At 45.6% G+C, this 20,145-nt stretch overlaps 1 pseudogene across 1 annotated transcript; it reads right to left on the reverse strand.

The window, feature by feature from the left end:
* Positions 1–6: 6 nt before the first annotated feature.
* LOC311107402 (proto-oncogene DBL-like) lies at positions 7–19,010 on the reverse strand (annotated as a pseudogene). Its single transcript, XR_014615878.1, has 30 exons — positions 18,472–19,010; positions 15,952–16,020; positions 15,618–15,732; positions 15,047–15,137; positions 13,032–13,151; positions 12,795–12,911; positions 12,432–12,581; positions 12,063–12,178; positions 11,859–11,973; positions 11,581–11,700; positions 11,159–11,350; positions 10,800–10,991; positions 10,336–10,507; positions 9,094–9,173; positions 8,795–8,880; positions 8,623–8,689; positions 8,422–8,537; positions 7,091–7,160; positions 5,980–6,071; positions 5,709–5,801; positions 4,993–5,121; positions 4,615–4,836; positions 4,173–4,265; positions 3,796–3,874; positions 3,574–3,637; positions 2,136–2,236; positions 1,636–1,748; positions 1,323–1,435; positions 871–974; positions 7–746 (listed from the first exon to the last, which is right to left on the reverse strand). The product of XR_014615878.1 is annotated as a proto-oncogene DBL-like (transcript).
* Positions 19,011–20,145: the final 1,135 nt, after the last annotated feature.

The raw sequence follows: 20,145 nt of genomic DNA on the forward strand, positions 1-20,145 counted from the left end.
TGTGCTGTCCAAAGTTAAGGTAACATTCATTAAGTTTGTCCACTGTCCATCACAGTGGGCAAAAGCAGGTCTTCATTTTATTGGCCCAGAAAAATGTCAATCAATAATCCAAAATTAAAGCTCCTGTGTCCTTCTTCAATTGGCTAGTTGTCTCTCATCATGGTCAATGAGAGCACTTTGAGGAAGCAGATTTTAAGATATTCCATCAGTCATGACCTCATAGTGTCTAATGGATAACAGTCTGTCTGGTCAGACTGTCAATCTGTGCAAAGGTCCCACAAAAGTTGTGCTATTGCTGCCTTCAAATGCTCATCTGAAGTGGGAAATACTCGACTGGGAAATAACCACTTGAATGACCCTCCTAAGTCGGAATTCCAAGTGGGAAAGTCAGAGATAGGGTTTGATACCAGAGTTTAGAAGTTGTGACTTTTCATCACTGACCTTTCACCTTTTCAACCAAAAGATGTTAAAGCAAATTCATTTTTTACATTGTCAAACGTATCAATGTGTATAATGTAGCTAGTTTTACCATATTGTCAACTTTAATCAAGCTAGCTAACTTGATCATTAGCTAGATCATCTAGCTTGCCATTGGTTGAAGAATTGTTCCAACTTCAAAAGCACTTGAACAATCGTGTCGGAGCTACGACTTCATACTGTAAAGTTTCCCAGTTCCCACAAGCACTTGAAGGCAGCATTTGTCCTCTAAGGGGAGCTGAGCTTTCTGGCCTTCAGATTCCCTGGATCTGCATGAGAGAGGAGACAAATTATTCAAGCAAACCCATCTCATGAGCTCCATGTCAGAGCGGAGGACTGAGAGTACAAATGGCTTTAGAAACCTCTTACTCTGTACTGTAACAGTACCCTTACCTCCTAGTCTGGTGGACTGTCCTCTACTGCTGTGTCCCAGAATCACGTGCAGGTTGGGGACTGGGATGAGACCCTTCTGCCTGCGACTCAGGTTCTTCACCAACCTGGAGATGGAGTGAGGGAGGTTATAAAGAGGTGAAGGACGGGGCACACGATAATGAACGTTGGCCGTTCGCGGCAGCTTTGGGCGGTAGATTACCTGCTGGGTGTTGATGAACGTTGGCGATTCAACATGTAAAATTGTTGAGAAATTAAAAGAAATAGGATGGCCACCAGCTGCTTTTAACCATTCGTCTGCGCGGTCAGTTTTGTCCTTAAGTCTTTACATCGGCTACATTAGGTTCCCTACGTTTACAGTCGGCCCAGAGCCCATGTAAAAGCCATGTCAAATAGGGTTCTGCCATTGGCAACCAACTTTACCACCAGACATATGAGATTGTTGACACACTCACCAGTGGCCTTCGCTGTCCTCGTGCTGTAGCTGGATGACATCACTGCTCTTGATGGCGAGGTCATCTGGGCCGTATCGTGGACATTCAGCCAACGCCTTATAGCTGCCTGGAGCCTGGGAGGACAGAAACACTTCTGTTAGACTAGGATAAGGATATGTAGAGCTGTATCCTACTAGAGTAAACATTTAGGAACCTCAAGAGGTTCCTTTAGATTTTATGATAAGCATATCTAAGGTCGTGGGTAAGGAACGAGGCCACACAGTGTGCAATAAGGGTGAGTGGTTGTATTGATGTTGTAGAGAACCCATCTCACCAGCTGAGCAGTGTCTTCCTCCTCGGTGTCTGACGGGTGAGAGGGGTCCTGACCTCCACCCCACTCCTCCAGACCCTCACAGATGTGTACTGAATGAGGCGCACCGGGCCAGCCTGGAGATTACACAACACACATTTTTGTTTTGAGTCACATTTTGCTTGCTTCCCTTATATAGTAACAGAAATAACCAAGGTAAATACTTGGAAACTATAGTGATAAATGGCAACTCAAACCTGATGTGTGGCAAGAAGATAGAATCAAAAGATAATATCAGTAGCAGTGCCTTTTTCCCCCAGAGCTCCTCCATGCACCTAGTGCTTTTTTATGTGAAACACCTGAATCTTTAGGGAACAGGGATCGCAATACCAAAATAAATCCAATATCAAGTCAAGGGAGTTTCATGTACTCTCTCTCATGACCCAATCACCATTATTACAAGTAGTTACCAAGTATCTACATGATTATGTTACGGGTATATGTATGGGGAGTGGTTTACTCACTGTGTCGGTTGCCCTGGTAATTTGGGGAGTGGGACTGGGGGTCTGGACTGCTCCTCCCTGACTCTGTGTCCTCTGAGCTGAACGACGCCCTCTGCTGTTTGCTGTGGGGAGCGACACAACACAACACAATGAAAGAACTAACTCTGTACTCCCTAACCTCATCAGACATGCTCCAAGAAGAAGCTGCCCTTAGCCACCGATCAGATTAACTTTCCCACATTTAACCATTTAAAGGGGAACCGCAAAACTGACCTTAGATCTGTGGTTAAGGACAATTTCTCCCTCAAACTCAACTCACACCACCATGATGATCTTTCAAACACCAGCCAATTGGCCCCACACCACAAAGCAACCATGTGACCAAGTGCAAACCAAGCTGACACAGACACAGTGTGGGCTCTGACCTGGTACACAGCAGACACGTGCCGGCGCATGGAAAGATATGGTCTCGATTTATCAAGTTCCTGGTTCATCAATGTATTAGTTTGTCTATATTTTACAAGCCAAATAACTTAGGATCATTTTAATTTAATTAGCTCTCAAACAGCAAGCCCCATCTAAGAAGCAGTTCTCATGCTGAAAACATGAGGAAATCAAGATTTAAAAAATGTAAGTTAAAAACATCCAAACATTTTTTATTGTTTTTGCATTCCATGCAAAATTGCAAATCCCATGCAAAGATGGGTGCAGTCATTTTGGGTACCATGTCTGAGATGGAAGATCTGCTGGGACATCAAAAGACATGAGGAAAAGTGCGTCTGGCGAATGTATGAGTCAAATGGAGTCCGCTAGTAAAGAAGTTGCAGATGACGGTCAGTATGCAAACACAGCAGCCCTGTGGGTGGTTTAGGTCCCCAAGATGGGCCATCCCAAGCCGGGCCATGCCAAGCCGGGCCAGGGCATGCGGAGCTGGGCTGAGTTTACCACTGAGCGTCAGGACGGGTCAGTGGCGCTGGGGTCGGGGTCTGTTGGGGGGGCGGGGCCGGGGGCGTTGCCGGGGGCTTCGAGGGCGGGGACTCCGGGAACGCAGACACATAAAGACATCAGCGGACAGCGAGACAAAGTCCAGCCCCGAAAGACAGCCCGTAGGAGCCCCTCCGGACGGCCGCACACCCCTGCAGGGGGGAGGGAGGGGAGGACAGCAACCAGACAGCAAAGGAGAGAGTGGGGTCTTCACACACACACACATCTTCTCTTCACACATCGACTCCTTCACACACACACACACACACACACACACACCACCTTCTCCTCAACCTCCTATTCGCTCTCCTCATTTCCCAGCTTTATGCATGCTTGTTGATATGCTCCCCCAACACCACATATCATAACCATCTGAACAGCTCACATAACTGCCTGCCACACTCACACCATCAGTGGGGAGCTGCTGTGACAACTGAGGGGCGTCCTACAACACCCAATATGCATCAGGACTGACCTCTCAGACATGGGCGGAGACCGTTGGATGTGGTCTGGCATCTGGTTGTTGACACAATGCTCATCTGAGAAAAGAAGTGAAGGAGGGAGAGACAAAAGGATAGTTTGAAATGAGAGGACGTTCAAGTTAGGTGCAGGCTAGGATTATTCATCTGAGATTAGATGAATTAAACCAGCTCTTTGTTGAGTGTGCTTTGGAGAGTGTTGTGAGTGACGTCCAAACCTTTGAGGAGTTTCTGCTGGTTGGTGAGGATTCTCCGCAGCTCATTGAGCCAAGCTATCTTAACCTCAACTGTGAGAGCCTGGGAGATGGATAAAATCAGGACAGATTAGAACGCAGTCAATGTATAGTAGGAAACACTTTTTTCGTTGCATTTTACAGGCATGATTTCAAAATGGCATTACAGTAGCGTAACACATATTGTACAATAGCAATACATAACATAGCATAAAGTTGTCACAACAAAGAACAGAACACGCAGACAATGAACAAGCCAGTGGGTGGTAGTTATTGTCTAGAGTCCTTGTTTGGAGAACATATGCTGGCTGATACTGTATGAATAATATTAACAGTCACTTCACAGTAGGGGTGATCCTTACCAGAATGACGTACACCTCCTCCCTGCCACTGTACCAGATCTCAAACTTCTTCACATCTCCCTTGACGTTCTCTGTAATCCCCACCGCACTCATCTGCCAGGATACACACATACACACAGTCTGCACCTGGGGCCTACAAGCACATGCCACACATCACGTCAGGCACGCTTCTGCTACATGACTGGCCCGCCGCTGTGTGAAGGCAGGAAGCTCAAGCGCTCAATAACACATCAAGAGGAGAGCAGCTGGTGGTGGCGCCATCCGTCATGCCCTGTAAACATATCTGGACACACACCCTGACACACACACTGACACCTTGACACACACCCTGACACACACACTGACACCTTGACACACACCCTGACACACACAATGACACACGAACCAAAACAAACCCCCTTGCGACAGGGTGCATGTGTCAGAGAGTGCTGCCTACACACACCTTGAGACAGTGCTTGAAGCTGTAGGAGGGGGTCTTGTCTGCTCCCTCTCCATGCTCCTCCCTGCGCTTGCAGAAAAGCAGGGCTCTCTCATACAGGAACAGGTGTCTCTGCATGGGCTTGAAGCGGGCCAGCTCCTTCATACGGGTGGGGCCTTTCTTATGGCTGATCCACACACTGAAGGAGCCCTGCATCAGCACCCGGCCCAGGTCACACAACTCTCCCTGGGGGGAAACAGGACAACACAGGGTCAGAGATACAGGATGGCACACTGTCACACATATAGGACAGCACACTGTGTCACACACAGTCAGATAGTCAGTCACACAGACACACACAACCAACCAACCAACCAACCAACCACACACAGGACAAGTCACCTGGTAGCCTGTGATGGCTATCTGATGCATGGAGTCATTGACTGACTTGAGGAGGTCCAGCATGGCTGCTAGCGCCCCCTGTAACTCGGAGGTCCCTTCACAGCCTCCTGCACTGTACTTCAGTAGCTCCTAGAGCGCACACATACACGCGCACACACACGTGGGCGTGCAATACACCAATCAATGTCTGGTACACATCAATATCTGGTAACAATGAAATCCTGAAATTATCCAACTGTACTATAAAATAATAGTCTGTGTTGCGTGTAAGATTTTCCTTATTTTGTCCGATAACAACAGACAAACACAGGACAGAAAATTGTGCGCATTCCCCATTAATCAGATAGGATTTCTCTCTAATTTCATCTGTAATCCTTTATGTCCTACATTCAATTAATTGATATAAAATGTCCCTAGGTAAGGAAAGGTTATGTCATAGTGCTGTTACCATTTACAGGATTTTGGGACATTGAATTATGATAAAGGTTCAGCATAGCTAAAACTAATATAAATGCTGCAATATTGGCATGGTATGCTGTGTAGAGGTCCCGTGTAGCTCAGTTGGTAGAGCATGGCGCTTGCAACGCTAGGGTTGTGGGTTCGATTCCCACGGGGGGCCAGTATGAAAAGAAAAAAGTCGCTCTGGATAAGAGCGTCTGCTAAATGACTAAAATGTAGAGGTGTGTGTTTGTTGGTTGGTTTCACTAAGGTCTGACCTTCAGTAGTAGCTGGTACTTGGTAAGGCGTTGCACTGGTTTCAGCAGGTAAGAGTCCAGACCCAGTTTGTGGTCCAGCTTCTTCTGACACTCCTGTAGAATATGTCAAGGAGATATTAGGAAGCATTTATTACAGTTATACCACAACAGTTCATCTAATATAAATAATATATCATTTTGTGCTATTAAAATAATGAATATGTCTGGTATTGTGGTGTAGTAGTATCGCTAAGTACCAACAGTGGACACAAATACAAAAAATACGCTTGACCTGGAAAAAGGCACAGTCTGAGTACTGCCTCCATAGGGACTCTGAGCGAGGCTTATCTGACAGTAGCACTCATACACCTGGAAATTCTCCTTCTGGAAATACACACATACATTTCCAATGACACACCATACATGCAAGACTGTCAAACACACGTGTACTGCCGATTACATCGAGTCGGTGTCAGTCGATTTCCATGTGGAGAGCGACAGAACACGACAGAATGAATTAACTAACTCTGTACTCCCTAACATCATCTGACATGCTCCAGGTAGAAGCTGCCCTTAGCAACAGATCTATGATCAGCTTAACTTTCCCAAATCCTTTAATGCGTACCTTGTACCTATATTCATCCTGTGTAAAGCTGTTCCTTTCTTTGGGTGCTGCAATCCGTCGTTTTTGATCAAACATAGCATTTTACGCAACCTCTGCCAAGGTAAGCGTTGTTTGTTAACGGAGAAGGAGCAGTCCCGTCATAGCACAGCAGAGTTTTTTGTTTTGGCAGGTGATGCATAGAATGCCATTTTTTATAAAAAACGATGGATTCCAACACCCCCTAACTCTCTAACAACAGGTAACGTTAAATAATTTATATTTATAAAAGTGGTAGTGCATGTTTGAAGTCGCTAACTTCATACCCCATTGGAAAATAGTGGATTACTCTGAAGAATTACATAGAATTGGATTACATAGAAGAACGTTTTTATCAAAAAACGACAGATTGCAGCACACAAAGAAAATAATGCCTTTAAACAGGACAAACATAGGGAAAAGGAACGCCTTAAAGAATGGACATTTTTGCTGAAGTATCAACTGATACCGACTCGACATAGTTGGAGGTACACTCCGCCAAAACTCATCGCCACATAACTCACATAATTTTCAGCTGATATAGTTAAAGACATTCTTCCACAGACAAACTACCAGGGGTATTAAACTCTTACCCTACTTGGTCCGGATCCTGCTGGTTTTCTGTTCTACCTGATAATTAATTGCACCCACCTGGTGTCCCAGGTCTAAATCAGTACCTGATTAGAGGAGAACAATGAAAAAATGCAGTGGAACTGGCTTCGAGGTCCAGAGTTGCGTTTGAGGGCATGTAGGCTTTCCTCACCCGCTCCAGAAAGCAGGCCCCTACTCCCTCTGGGGTCTCCAGGCAGCCCTCCAGGTCATGGAGGAACACCCTGTAGTACAAAGAGGTCATGAGTCAGAGGTCAAAGATCCTAGACAGATAAGGTCAATAGGTCACACCCTAACCACACATAGCAACATCCACCATCACCACACAGTCAGCCTCACAGCAGGCCCCTATCTAGCCCTCCTCCATAGTTAAAGACTAGCCACCCACACAGCCATGCCACTGAGCCCCCGGTGTCTGCCACTTTCCTCTCTCGTTGGCATAATCAAGCGCTCGTTAGAGCAACTGGCATTTAACACTAGTTAGAGAGGCTCTAATTGGCTTAGGGCCTCATGCAGTCATCCAATTTAGCCTTTCAGCCCAACAGGGGAGCAATCCCAGCAGGCAGGATAGAGGATGCAGACAGAGACACTCAAACACTTGTAGAGATGGTTGTTTTTAAGATGGAGCAGTAGTTCATAGAGGTTATGTTGATGCAATTGCTGGTTTAATCTCACAGTTCATTGAGACTCCAAATGCCTATGGAAAACATGAATGACTTCTCACAAGTCAATGACAGTGCTGATTCATCCTCTAAACTACAGGATATATATATACACAGTGCATTCGGAAAGTATTCAGACCTCTTGAGGCCTTATTCTAAAATAGTTTTTTTTTTTTATCCTAATTAATCTACACACAATACCCCATAATGACAAAGTGAAAACAGGTTTTTAGAAATGTTTGCAAATGTATTAAAAATAAAAAACAGAAATACCTTATTTACATAAGTATTCAGACCCTTTGCTATGAACTTGAAATTGAGCTCAGGTGCATCCTGTTTCCATTGATCATCCTTGAGATGTTTCTACAACTTGTTTGGAGTCCACCTGTGGTAAATTCAATTGATTGGACATGATTTGGAAAGGTACACAACTGTCTATATAAGTTCCCACATTTGACAGTGCATGTCAGAGCAAAAACCAAGCTATGAGGTCGAAGGAATTGCCCGTAGAGCTCCGAGACAGGATTGTGTCTGGAGGAAACCTGTCACCATCCCTACGGTGAAGCACAGTATTCCCGTTTCTTTTTTTAAATACATTTGCAAAAAAATCTAAAAACCTGTTTTTGCTTTGTCATTATGGGGTATTTTGTATAGATTGATGAGAAAAAATAACAATTGAATCCATTTTAGAATAAGGCTGTAACGTAACAAAATTTAGAAAAAGTGAAGGGGTCTGAATACTTTCCGAATGCACTGTATATATATTTATATGTGTGTATGAGTGAGCATGCGTGTTTGCCCTTGCCAATTGATGTTTCCTTGCCTGCTGTGGAAGTTGTAGATCTCAGGCATGTTGCCAAACAGGACGTCCCTCTTACTGCGCAGGATGGGGGGCAAGAGCCCTGTGAGGGCTGGGTTCTCCATCTCTGCCCTGTAGCCCTACACATACACACATAATCAGTATACAAACCTCACTGTAGTAATCCATAACGGCTGGGGGAAACGCTGCTGTGTCTCTTCTCACCAGCAACACTGACAGCAGCTCCTCCACGTAGACTCGCTCTGTCTCAATAAGCTCCCTCATCACGTGACTGTGGAGACACAAGCCCAGAGGGCCTCATTAGTATTCTGTCTGAACATAAGGAAATTGGGAAGACTACAGAAGGAATATATAGAGGATGAGCAGACAGACAGACCGTTTGAGAAGGTCTGGGCTGTCCTCTCCCTCCAGGCTGGAGAGCAGGGAGATCCTATTCTCCTGGTAGTCATGCATCACCTCGATCTGAGACGGACAGGACACACACAGACATCCAGGATTTGCATCCTCAGAAAACACAGATTAAAGAAGGAAATCCATCTCAAGCATTTACAGTTGCCATAACATTACTATCTTACATGTCCTCATCAGCCACAGTGACTGTCATAGTGACATGTGTGAACTGTTCTGCACTATGATATTTTACTTTCATCTTTTACGTCCTTTTCTCCATCTCACCTTTCTGGAGGCGGGGCTTTTCCGTGATGTCCTCTTCCCAGGGAGTGACAGATCGAAGGTGAACTTCAAACTGTCGACACCTGCAAAATACGACCTCTCAGCTGAACTTGATAACGGTGTGCGTTTCTATATGTTTGATGAAAAACAAGAACTGTCTGGTTAACATGTTAATAATGATAAGTATAGCATATGTCTCTATATATGCTTTGATGAAGCCATGACGTTGGTATACAGCACAGTAGTTAACACTAACGTTACCCAACAGAGCCGTCATTACAAAGAGCAGTTGCTTGCTGCGATATGACACTGACAGTAGGTTTGATAGGTCCTGTGGGACCAGGTTGTCCTGTCTTTGACACTGGGATGACTGTTGGTACTGGGTTTACGCTTGATACTTCTCTTCTGATGGACGGGCTAGTTAATCATTTGTAATAAGCAGCTTGCAGTAGAACTCCAGCACTACTATATAAGAACACATCACCCAAAGCACTGTCTGGTGTAAATGACTGACAGACTAGCCGTTTGATCATGTGCTCCTCACATAGGCTAAGACCAGTGTGTGTGTGTGTGCGTGTGCATTATCACACTAATCAGAGCCAACACATTTATCTTCATCTCCCCTCTTAAAGGGGTTTCACAGACCCACACATTGCACCTCATTATTAATTGGTTGCTGTATGGCTAGCTTTGTCCAGCCCTCCCTGGAGGCAAATGGGAGATGAAAGGGTCTTTAATGTATATGAACCCCATATGGCACTACCATACAGTACCCAACTAGCATCGTGGCTAACAGACTGATTATACTGCTGGGCCAAAACAGCTAGCTCATTTGCAAAGGTGGACCTCAAACTCAGGTCGAGCACAGACACCTTGGGCTTCCTCATTACTGGAGCCTGTGGTTGGCTGTTTTGATTACTGCTTTGAGGCCTGGAGGAAGGTGTGTGAAGCCCTAGGCTCAGGACATGGACGACACCCAGTACCCAGGGGAGAGGGACGGCTGTCGGGCCAGAGGCCAGGGGAGGGCTGCCTACACAGGGCCTGGGAAACAGCAGAGCCCTGGGTGGAGGCCTAACGGAGCTGGATAATTAAAGTGTGCTGTAAGCCTCTATAACCCCACACAGTCAACTGTGGTCTGATGCTGTTTAATCTACTGTGACAAATGCTAATGTACTGTATCATCAAGTGTGATTGAATGTGTGTGTGTGTGAGTGAGTGTGAATATACTCCACTGCTTCCTCTTACCATGTTTGGGGGAGAAGAGTGGGGACTTGGAGCGGGGTGGGCTCTCCAGCCGGGGGGCTACTAGTTGGACGGGACGGACGTGTTTATCAGCCAGCTTTCTCAGACAGACCTGCCTGTTGTGGATCATCTCCTGCACTGCTGTGTGCTTGTCAAATGTCTTCCCTATCTGGACCTGTGGAGGATGAGAGAAGGGGGGAGCTTAGGACATTTACATGGAGCCAAAACCTACATGGTGTTAGTGAAACAGGCGTTTATAGCCTTTATGCAGTCTTGAAGGTTGTCTGAAGGTGCCATGATCTGAAATAAATGCTTGTATAAGTCCTGTAATATTAAATATATTATGGGGTGATGGAAAGCACTGAGGATGGATTATACACAGATGGGTCATGAGAAGCATTACAGAGGGTGTTTCTCTTTAAATCATAAGGCTGTTTGTGAATGAGAGACACTGGTTGATGTTGGACCTGCATCTCCGGGGTAAGGACAGACTCAAACTCCATGGCCAGGAGGTCATGTCCTGAGCTGAGGAGAGACGGAGCCCCCTCCAGGAATCTGTCTATGTCCTTCAGAGCAGCCTGGGCCCCCTCCTTAGACTGGAACTTACCCACAAGCTGCTGGGCCAACAGGTAGGCCCCGTCATCACACCAACTCTGGGCCTATGGAGGGGACAAGACAACGACGTCACACTGACCAATCATATTCAGATAAATGGTAGCACTTGACAGAGTATCAGTGTGGTTGTTTGTGTATGATGTTAGTTTGTGTACTCATCTGTGTACATTAGTGTAAACCGTGTGTGTGTGTGTGTGTGTGTGTCCTCTACCTGGCCGAGGCGTAGTAGCAGCCGGTGGGCCTGGGAGAGGTGTGTGTGTTTCACCCTCAGAGCATTACTGAGCGTGTCACAGCGGTGGCGTAGCTCGTTGCAACGCTGCACAATCAGGGCCATGGCATAGTGGTGACTGGCTGCCAGCTGGTGTCCATGGAGGATGATGATCTGGGCACGGCCCATCTCCTCCTAGCAACACAGCCAGGACACCACAGTCAGTTACATACAACAAGACATGGCATACAGGAGGTCTACATACATACAGCATCACAATGGCAAATACATTTCAATCCTAGCTACACAACCAATGCTATTACCAAAAGCACGAGTCCCAGAGAAGACAGCCAACCACAGTATACAGTATGTGTAACCCTGGTCTGTTGATCTGATGAGGTTAGTGTGTCCTAGTAAACACTGACCTGTGCGTGAGCCTCCAGGTTGTCCAGGTCTCTGAGTGTCTGTTCTGTCTGAGTCAGCGTCTCCCCTGACAACGACACCTTTCTCTCCTGGGACGCCAGGCGCTCCAGAGACAACTCCATCTGACCACAACAGGAGAGCGAGCCATTAGTTTCAGACATATACACCTCCCAACTTCAAAACGTCCCATCCGATGTCAAATTGAACTGTACACCCCGTGTCCTCACTGTTCTAAGAGTTGCCTCTTGACAATTAATCAACAAATCGATCAATTACGCACCTCCTGGAAGCTGTGTTCATATCTGAGCAGCTGTAAGTACTGTTTCAGTTTTAGATGATGCTTCTCAAAGAAGCCGTCAAAGGCTGACTCCATGCTCCTCAGCTGGGCTAGTAACCTGAAGACAAGAGAGAGGTTATAATACATGGCCACTCTATAACATTTAGGCAGACTGTAGTATGATTATCCCTCTGAGGTTATATACACCTCTGCACAGTCTCCCAGTCCAGCCTGACATCCCAAAGTGAATCCTCCTCTCTCCCCGAGGCCTCCAGGCTAGCCAGCAGGTGACGACCCTCCTTTGATACTGACCATATCGCATCCTGTACAAGACAGACAATGATCAAGACAGACAAAATGGTTATAACATATCAGGGGGAACATGTAGACTAGCTGTCAGTTAGTCTGCCACTGATATAGAATTGTAACACTTTATGATAGAGTCTAGTGTAAAACATAGAGATAGATAGAGGACTCATCATGGATATAACCCGTTTTAACATGGACATTGCCATTGAGGGCTTCCACCATTGAGTCATCTATCTATCTCTACGGTGTAAAAGGGTTGCAGTATACCTTGAGTTTCCTGTACTTGTCAGTGTGGGTTGAGAGGAGGCGCACAATGGCGGTGCCCTCATCTGGCAGCTCTGTCTCAGCCAGCTCTGTGCCAAACGCCTGCAGCATCTGAGCTATGTCCTTAACTGTCATCGCAAAGCTCTCTATGGCCTGGAGGGGAGCCAGAGAGTACACACACACACACACAACACAGGGAAGTCATCACAGTGTTTCTAAATGTATACTCTGATGTCATCACTCAGAACTAATATAAACCTACAGGCCAAGTTTGAATATGTCTCTCCACATCAGATATGTTGTAATATAAGTGTTGGGGTTCTGAGTGGCTGCATGGTTGGTGGTATGTAAGTTTAAAGTATGTACTGTTCTTAGGACGATCCAGTCACTGTGGCAGTAGTCCAGGGTTCCACCAAACTCTGAGGTCAGTTGGTTCTCATCAATGTATCTCAGTAGGTCTGTCACAGAGTTCAGCATCACCACCTAATAGAGGAGAGCTAGAATAAGCTGCACATAATCGACTGTGTGTAGTACTATGCATGCTTCTTCAAAGATGAGATGCCGTGTGGTGAAGTGTTGGATTTGGCCTCTGATCTGCCTTACTGGCATCTGGAGCATGAAGTCCTCCTGGCTGAAGCGGAAGCACAGGTCTGTGACGGTGCGCTGGAAGAAGCTGGTGGGTCTCAGCACCAGCACCAGGTGGAGATTTCCAGGGAAGGAGGCCTGGAGACGGGGAGGGACACAATCACACCCCCGGGGTTGGACAGTGAGCTCATTTTAACACACATTTTACATTTTAGCAGACGCTCTTATCCAGAGCGACTTACAGTTAGTGAGTGCATACATTATTTTTTTTCACACTGGCCCCCCGTGGGAATCGAACCCACAACCCTGCCGTTGCAAACGCCATGCACTACCAACTAAGCTACACGAAGCTAAAGCTTTGACAATTCCTGGAACATGTCTTTACCCAACATCAGGCCAGAGTATGTTCACTATAAAGGGTATGGACTTCTGGATGCATAGAGTGATAGGCAGTAGCCAGCATCTGTCACTGACAGGACATATTGACAGCACTAACAAGCAATCAGCTGCAGACAGACAAAGCCTCAGGGGCACCCACTGTCAATCAGATAAGGAAAGCTAGACCTATCCTGCTAGTGCCTATCACAGGTGTATTGAAGTTGCAGTCAATATAAAATGGCTTCACTAAACAAGAACAGATAGCAAGTAGGCTGTATTCCATTTAGAGGTGAGGTGATTTTCAGAGTGATTTCCAGCATCAGATCACAAGTAAATCACAATCTGATTAGCTAAATTGGAAAAAATTATGCTCACAACCATTTTTATCACATGACTGTGGTGGTGCAGGTCTAGCCTATTGACTAATAATTGATATGGGTTTGGTTGAATTGAAGTTGCCAGCTGTTAAAACGTGAACATGTGCAGCACAGAACATCGACATAAAACCGTGGGAAATTGATTATTCCAAAAAGACCGATGCATTCGCATATAGAGCTCTTTGACATTCATTTGACCTCGTTATCAAAATCTAGCTTCAGGCTATTGCAAACATAAACTTTGCCCTTCAAGCTCAACATGCTAAATAAATATCGCTGCCCGGTTTGTATTCATATAAGCAAGTGATCTTTCTCGGTCTCACTGCATCAATTGTATGACTAAGCTCAAATCAGGCTCTGCACTGCAGTGCTACGCTTAGCAAGCTGCAGTCAGTGAGCGATGCCGCATTCACCCTGCCCACCCAAACTTGAGCACAACTCTTTTAGCACGTAATCAAACTATTTAAAAATCGCGTTACCGGGCTCTTCCGTATCCTGGGCAATCCCCGGCGCTTGTAACTCTCAGCCATCGTGTTTACAGCCATTTATGCGATAACGTTAAACCTCGCCCGTCCCGTCGCTAACTAATCGGTGCCAAGTTACTTGGTCCCTCTACTCCGCTGCATCAACGCTGCTGCCACGAGGAGGGTGGCAGCGCTGTCTGCAAGCTCTCCCTTCCTCTAGCCTTCTTGACTTCCCGCTCTCCCCTCATCGTCCGCCGAAATATAGCGTCATCAGGGAAATATCCATGTAGCTGAGTGCTGGCTCATGCATTTTGATTACCTCACAACGGGACTTTAGTTTCATACAGTGAATACAGAACAATTTATTTGAAAATTAAGTATGAGCAATAACAAACGGCGACAAAACAACTGCGGTACTTGACAGATATTGGCACAATCTAGTATTTTAATTAACAAAACAGCACAAGAGAAGAGACCATCCCAAAACAGCAGGAACTGAGTAGGGGTAATTCAGCACCATGGACAACACCCCACTGACGTCCACTCTGATAGTACTGATATTCTGTACAGTTTTTTGTTGTGTTTTATTATTATTATTATTATTATTATTATTATTATTATTATTATTATTATTATATTGTTTGACATGTTACTGCATTATTAAGAGCTAGTAACATAAGAATTTCGCTGCACCCTACTATAACATCTGCTAAACTGTGTACGCGACCAATAACGTTTGATTTGATTTCCACATGCACGAAAGTGCACGTATGCACGCACACACGCGAAAGAATGACAAAACTAACTTGCTCACCGCAATTCTGGCAAGTGCTGTTTTGATAGAGGTCCATGTATCCAGTCTTCTGTCTAAAATGATGATGAATTTTACACCTGGCTGTCTTGCTCTGAAAACACAAGCACCAAAAGTATTTGAACAAATGTATACTTTTACTGGTAAAATGTATAGGTATAGTACCGAAAAACTCTGATAATATGCTAAGTGAATTTGACAGTTAAACACAGCCAACAACAAATTATATTTTTTGGGTGCAGAAAGAAAGACTGCAGAGTAAATACAATAGATCTGTTTACAGGGACGTTCATCGACTCTTGTGACCTGTACTCAAACTTCCCTTTTGGCCCACATCCAATGATATGATCCCTCCTCACTAGGTATACCTGCTCTGAGCTGGCACAGAGGACATCCCTAGGGCATCGAAATAGATGAGGGATAGGGAGCATCTAGTGCCATCTGTGCTAAGAATTCTAACTCTGGACTGAAGCAGGCACACACTGCACTGCAGAGAAAGAGAGAGTTGTGAGAAGAGAGAGGGAGGGCTACAGAGATTAATACTTGGCATAGTGTAGTATGGTGGTTCACCCACCGAGGTATGAGGGTGAGGTATTTTAAGACTTTGGCTAAAGATTCCTCTGGAATGTCGCTGAAAGCAGAGTATTCTGGGAGGGTGATGATCACGCTGGAGTCCTCACCACGCCCCCCTGAGAAGAAAAATATTTTAATATGAATAATCACACTCAATAATGTATTAAACAAATGATATGTTCTTTGCTGACGCCTTATTTAAATAATCTATTTCAACATGTCACTACTATTTTTACAGCTCGAAGACACCTCCTGAATCTATACAACCAATGTAAACACAGGTCAGAGGTTATGAACCCTTAGTAGTAGGACAAGACTAAGTAAAGAGCCCCCACCTGACAGGTAGGCCACCTGCTTCTCAATGTAGCCGTCCACCTCCTTCATACTCATAGGGACTGACACCTCTGTGGGAGGAGAGAGTGAGAGAGTGAGAGCGAGAGAGCGAGATTAAGATAATAGGTCCCAAATGAGGCCTCTTTCAACGTCAAACCTTGGTTATCATTCATAACTTGTCCCTTAAGAATGATGAATTAGCAGACAGAAATACTGCCTCCCAGTGGTCATATGTAAAACACCATCAACATTACAGTGGTAAGAAAGGTATCAAACTCTCAGCTGTCTGGTTCAAGTCAGTCAATATTTTTGAGGTGGACCCCTTCTATCCACTGTGACATCCAGGCTAGCAGGAGGCAGTCATTATACCTCTCCACACCCTTCTCCTGTCACCAGGGGAGAGGCAGCATGGGGTCATATACTATGTATACCACAGGAGGTTGGTGGCACCTTCATTGGGGAAGACACGCTCGTGGTAATGGCTGGAGTGGAATAGTATCAAACAGATGGTTTCCATGGTTTCCATGTGTTTGATACCGTTCCATTCACTCTGTTTCGGCCATTAGTATGAGCTGTCCTCCCCTCAGCAGCCTCCTGTGGTGTACGTAAGTCGCTCTGGATAAGAGCGTCTGCTAAATGACTAAAATGTAATGTAAATGTGTACGCCAAGCTGTGGTGGCAGGCAGCACTGTGACTCCCTCCTCTCATAACACTCCTCATTCCATATTCTACAACGTTGACAGGACTCTATACTGCATGTATCATAACTATACAACGTTGACAGGACTCTATACTGCATGTATCATAAATATACAACGTTGACAGGACTCTATACTGCATGTATCATAAATATACAACGTTGACAGGACTCTATACTGCATGTATCATAAATATACAACGTTGACAGGACTCTATACTGCATGTATCATAAATATACAACGATATAGTGGGGTGAGCGAAGTCACACTGAAAACTCAGTTTACCTCCAGTAGCAAGCATTATATAACCCTAAAGTAAAAGTCGTACATAGTCATATATAATGCTCGGCTGTCAACTAGTTTATGCAACCGATCAACAGTCCACTTGATTCACATACACTTAGTCTCCTTGTGAATAATATACAGTACTATTAAATATGAATAGGATTTCATACACGCAGAGAGAGACGCAGTATAGGGAGAGAGAGAGAGATGTCGTGTAGAGAGAGAGGGGAAACAGTGTCGAGAGAGGGAGAGAGAGAGGACGTGAGTGATGGTGTCGTTTTCCACATCGATGTCGTCGGGGATAACAGTGTCTGGCGGGGAGTCAGTGAGTGGAGGGGTAATGAGCTCCGCAGACCTCTGGTCAATATTTCATGAGTGTGACTGACACACACAGACAGATATGGGTTGGGCCGAGCCAGGCTGGGCTGTACTGGGCTTGGCAATTCACACACTGCCATGGAGTATAGGATTACTGTGAGGTACTGGTTAGTGTCAGGTTGAAGATGAATATCCTTGACTGGTTGTGTAATAGTTCATGTTTCCATGGCTTGAGTGTATCAGAGAGCTTGGATAGGCCACATGTAGTATGCATAGGCAGTTCATAAATAGTTAATAGGGGGTAGATAGTGAATGTACTATTGCATACATTGTAAATGTATATCCTGTACAGCCGATATCAACAAATACTACTATGCAGCTTCACAACCAATTATTTTGTCATCTCTTAACGCGGCACAGCATATGACACAAGATACAATTTGTGACTATAATGAAGAGGCAATCTAATGTGAAAAGGTGCAATATCCTTGTCAGGCTACCCATCCATATCGCTCCGGAAAAACGATGAGTCTGGATTTACCCCCCTCCCCAACGTATTTTGGAATGCAAACACATTCTGAACGTTCTAATTGGTCCCAGAAAGCGATAGGTTAGGCCAGAGCCAGCCTACATGATGACGTTATCAACTTTGATACTCTGATTGGTTAGATTGGTTAGAGACGATCCAATCGCTGATTAATTTGTTTTGTACAACGCTCCTAATTTTGACGTCACACAAATTACTTCTAGGATGGCAGATTCAGACAATGTATGTAGCAATCGATAGAGCAGCGGAATTAAATTCAGGATGAGTCGTCAAATCAAATCAAATGTTATTTGTCACATACACGTGTTTAGCAGATGTTATAGCGGGTGTAGCGAAATGCTTGTGCTTCTAGCTCCGACAGTGCAGTAATATCTAACAAGTAATATCTAACAATTTCACAACATATGAAAATATATAGATGGACAAGCAATGACAGAGCGCCATGGACTAAGATACAGTAGAATATTATAGAATGAAGTATATACATATGAGATGAGTAGTGCAAGATAAGTAAACATTATTAAAGTGAGTGTAAACATTAATAAAGTGACTAGTGATTTCAATAGGCAGCAGCAGCCTCTAATGTGCTAGTGATGGCTATTTAACAGTCTGATGGCCTTGAGATAAGCTTTTTTTCATTCTCTCGGTCCCAGCTTTGATGCACCTGTACTGACCTCGCCTTCTGGATGATAGCGGCGTGAACAGGCAGTGGCTCGGGTGGTTAATGTCCTTGATGATCTTTTTGGCCTTCATGTGACATCGGATGCTGTATGTGTCTTGGAGGACGGGTAGTTTGCCCCCGATAATGCGTTCGGCAGACCGCACCACCCTCTGGATAGCCCTGCGGTTGCGGGCGGTGCAGTTGCCGTACCAGGCGGTGATACAGCCCGACAGGATGCTCTCAATTGTGCATCTGTAAAAGTTTGTGAGGGTTTTAGGTGCCAAGCCGAATTTCTTCAGCCTCCTGAGGTTGAAGAGGCTCTGTTGCGCCTTCTTCAACACAGTGTCTGCGTGGGTGGACCATTTCAGTTTGTCGGTGATGTGTATGCCAAGGAACTTGAAGCTTTCCACCTTCTCCACTGCGGTCCCGTCAATGTGGATAGGGGGGTGCACCCTCTGCTGTTTCCTGAAGTCCACGATCATCTCCTTTGTTTTGTTGACGTTGAGTGAGAGGTTATTGTCCTGGCACCACACTCCCAGAGCCCTCACCTCCTCCCTGTAGGCGGTCTCGTCATTGTTGGTAATCAAGCCTACTACTGTTGTGTCGTCTGCAAACTTGATGATTGAGTTGGAGGCGTGCTTGGCCACACAGTCATTGGTGAACAGGGAGTACGGATGTTGAGGATCAGCGAAGTGGAGATGTTGTTTCCTACCTTCACCACCTCGAGGGCGGCCCGTCAGGAAGTCCATGACCCAGTTGCACAGGGCGGGGTTCAGACCCAGGGCCTCAAGCTTAATGATGAGCTTGGAGGGTACTATGGTGTTGAATGCTGAGCTATAGTCAATGAACAGCATTCTTACATAGGTATTCCTCTTGTCCAGATGGGATAGGGCAGTGTGCAGTGTGATGGCGATTGCATCGTCTGTGGATCTATTGGGGCGGTAAGCAAATTGAAGTGGGTCTAGGGTGACAGGTAAGGTAGCGGTGATATGATCCTTGACTAGTCTCTCAAAGCACTTCATGATGACAGAGGTGAGTGCTTCAGGGCGATAGTCATTTAGTTCAGTTACCTTTGCTTTCTTGGGTACAGGAACAATGGTGGCCATCTTGAAGCATATGGGAACAGCAGACTGGGAGAGGGAGAGATTGAATATGTCCATAAACACACCAGCCAGCTGGTCTGCGCATGCTCTGAGGACGCGGCTAGGGATGCCGTCTGGGCCAGCAGCCTTGCGGGGGTTAACATGCTTAAATGTCTTAATCACGTCGGCCATGGAGAAGGAGAGGCCACAGTCCTTGGTAGTGGGCCTCGTCGGTGGCACTGTGTTATCCTCAAAGTGGGCGAAGAAGGTGTTTAGCTTGTCTGGAAGCGAGACGTCGGTGTTAGGCAAGTAATATCCGGCAACTAGATATGATAACAGGCAATCAAAACAATATTGATAGACTGTTAACAGCACACACACTGCAGCCACCTGGCCTACTCCTTACTGCAGACATTATACTATATGGTAGATCAGAGGGAGAATGCTTGTGCTGCAGGCAGGCAGGCTGCAGTGTTTTTAATATGCGTGCTAGTCTGTGATCCCAGGAAGAGACTCCACCACGGCCCCTCTCCAATCAGCACTGCAGCACTCATCACATGGTGTGAACCACTCGGCCTCTGCCTGGCATGCTAAACAAGATGTCT

Source organism: Coregonus lavaretus, assembly GCF_964263955.1.
Source record: "Coregonus lavaretus genome assembly, chromosome: 32".
In the NCBI taxonomy this organism is placed as follows: domain Eukaryota; kingdom Metazoa; phylum Chordata; class Actinopteri; order Salmoniformes; family Salmonidae; genus Coregonus; species Coregonus lavaretus.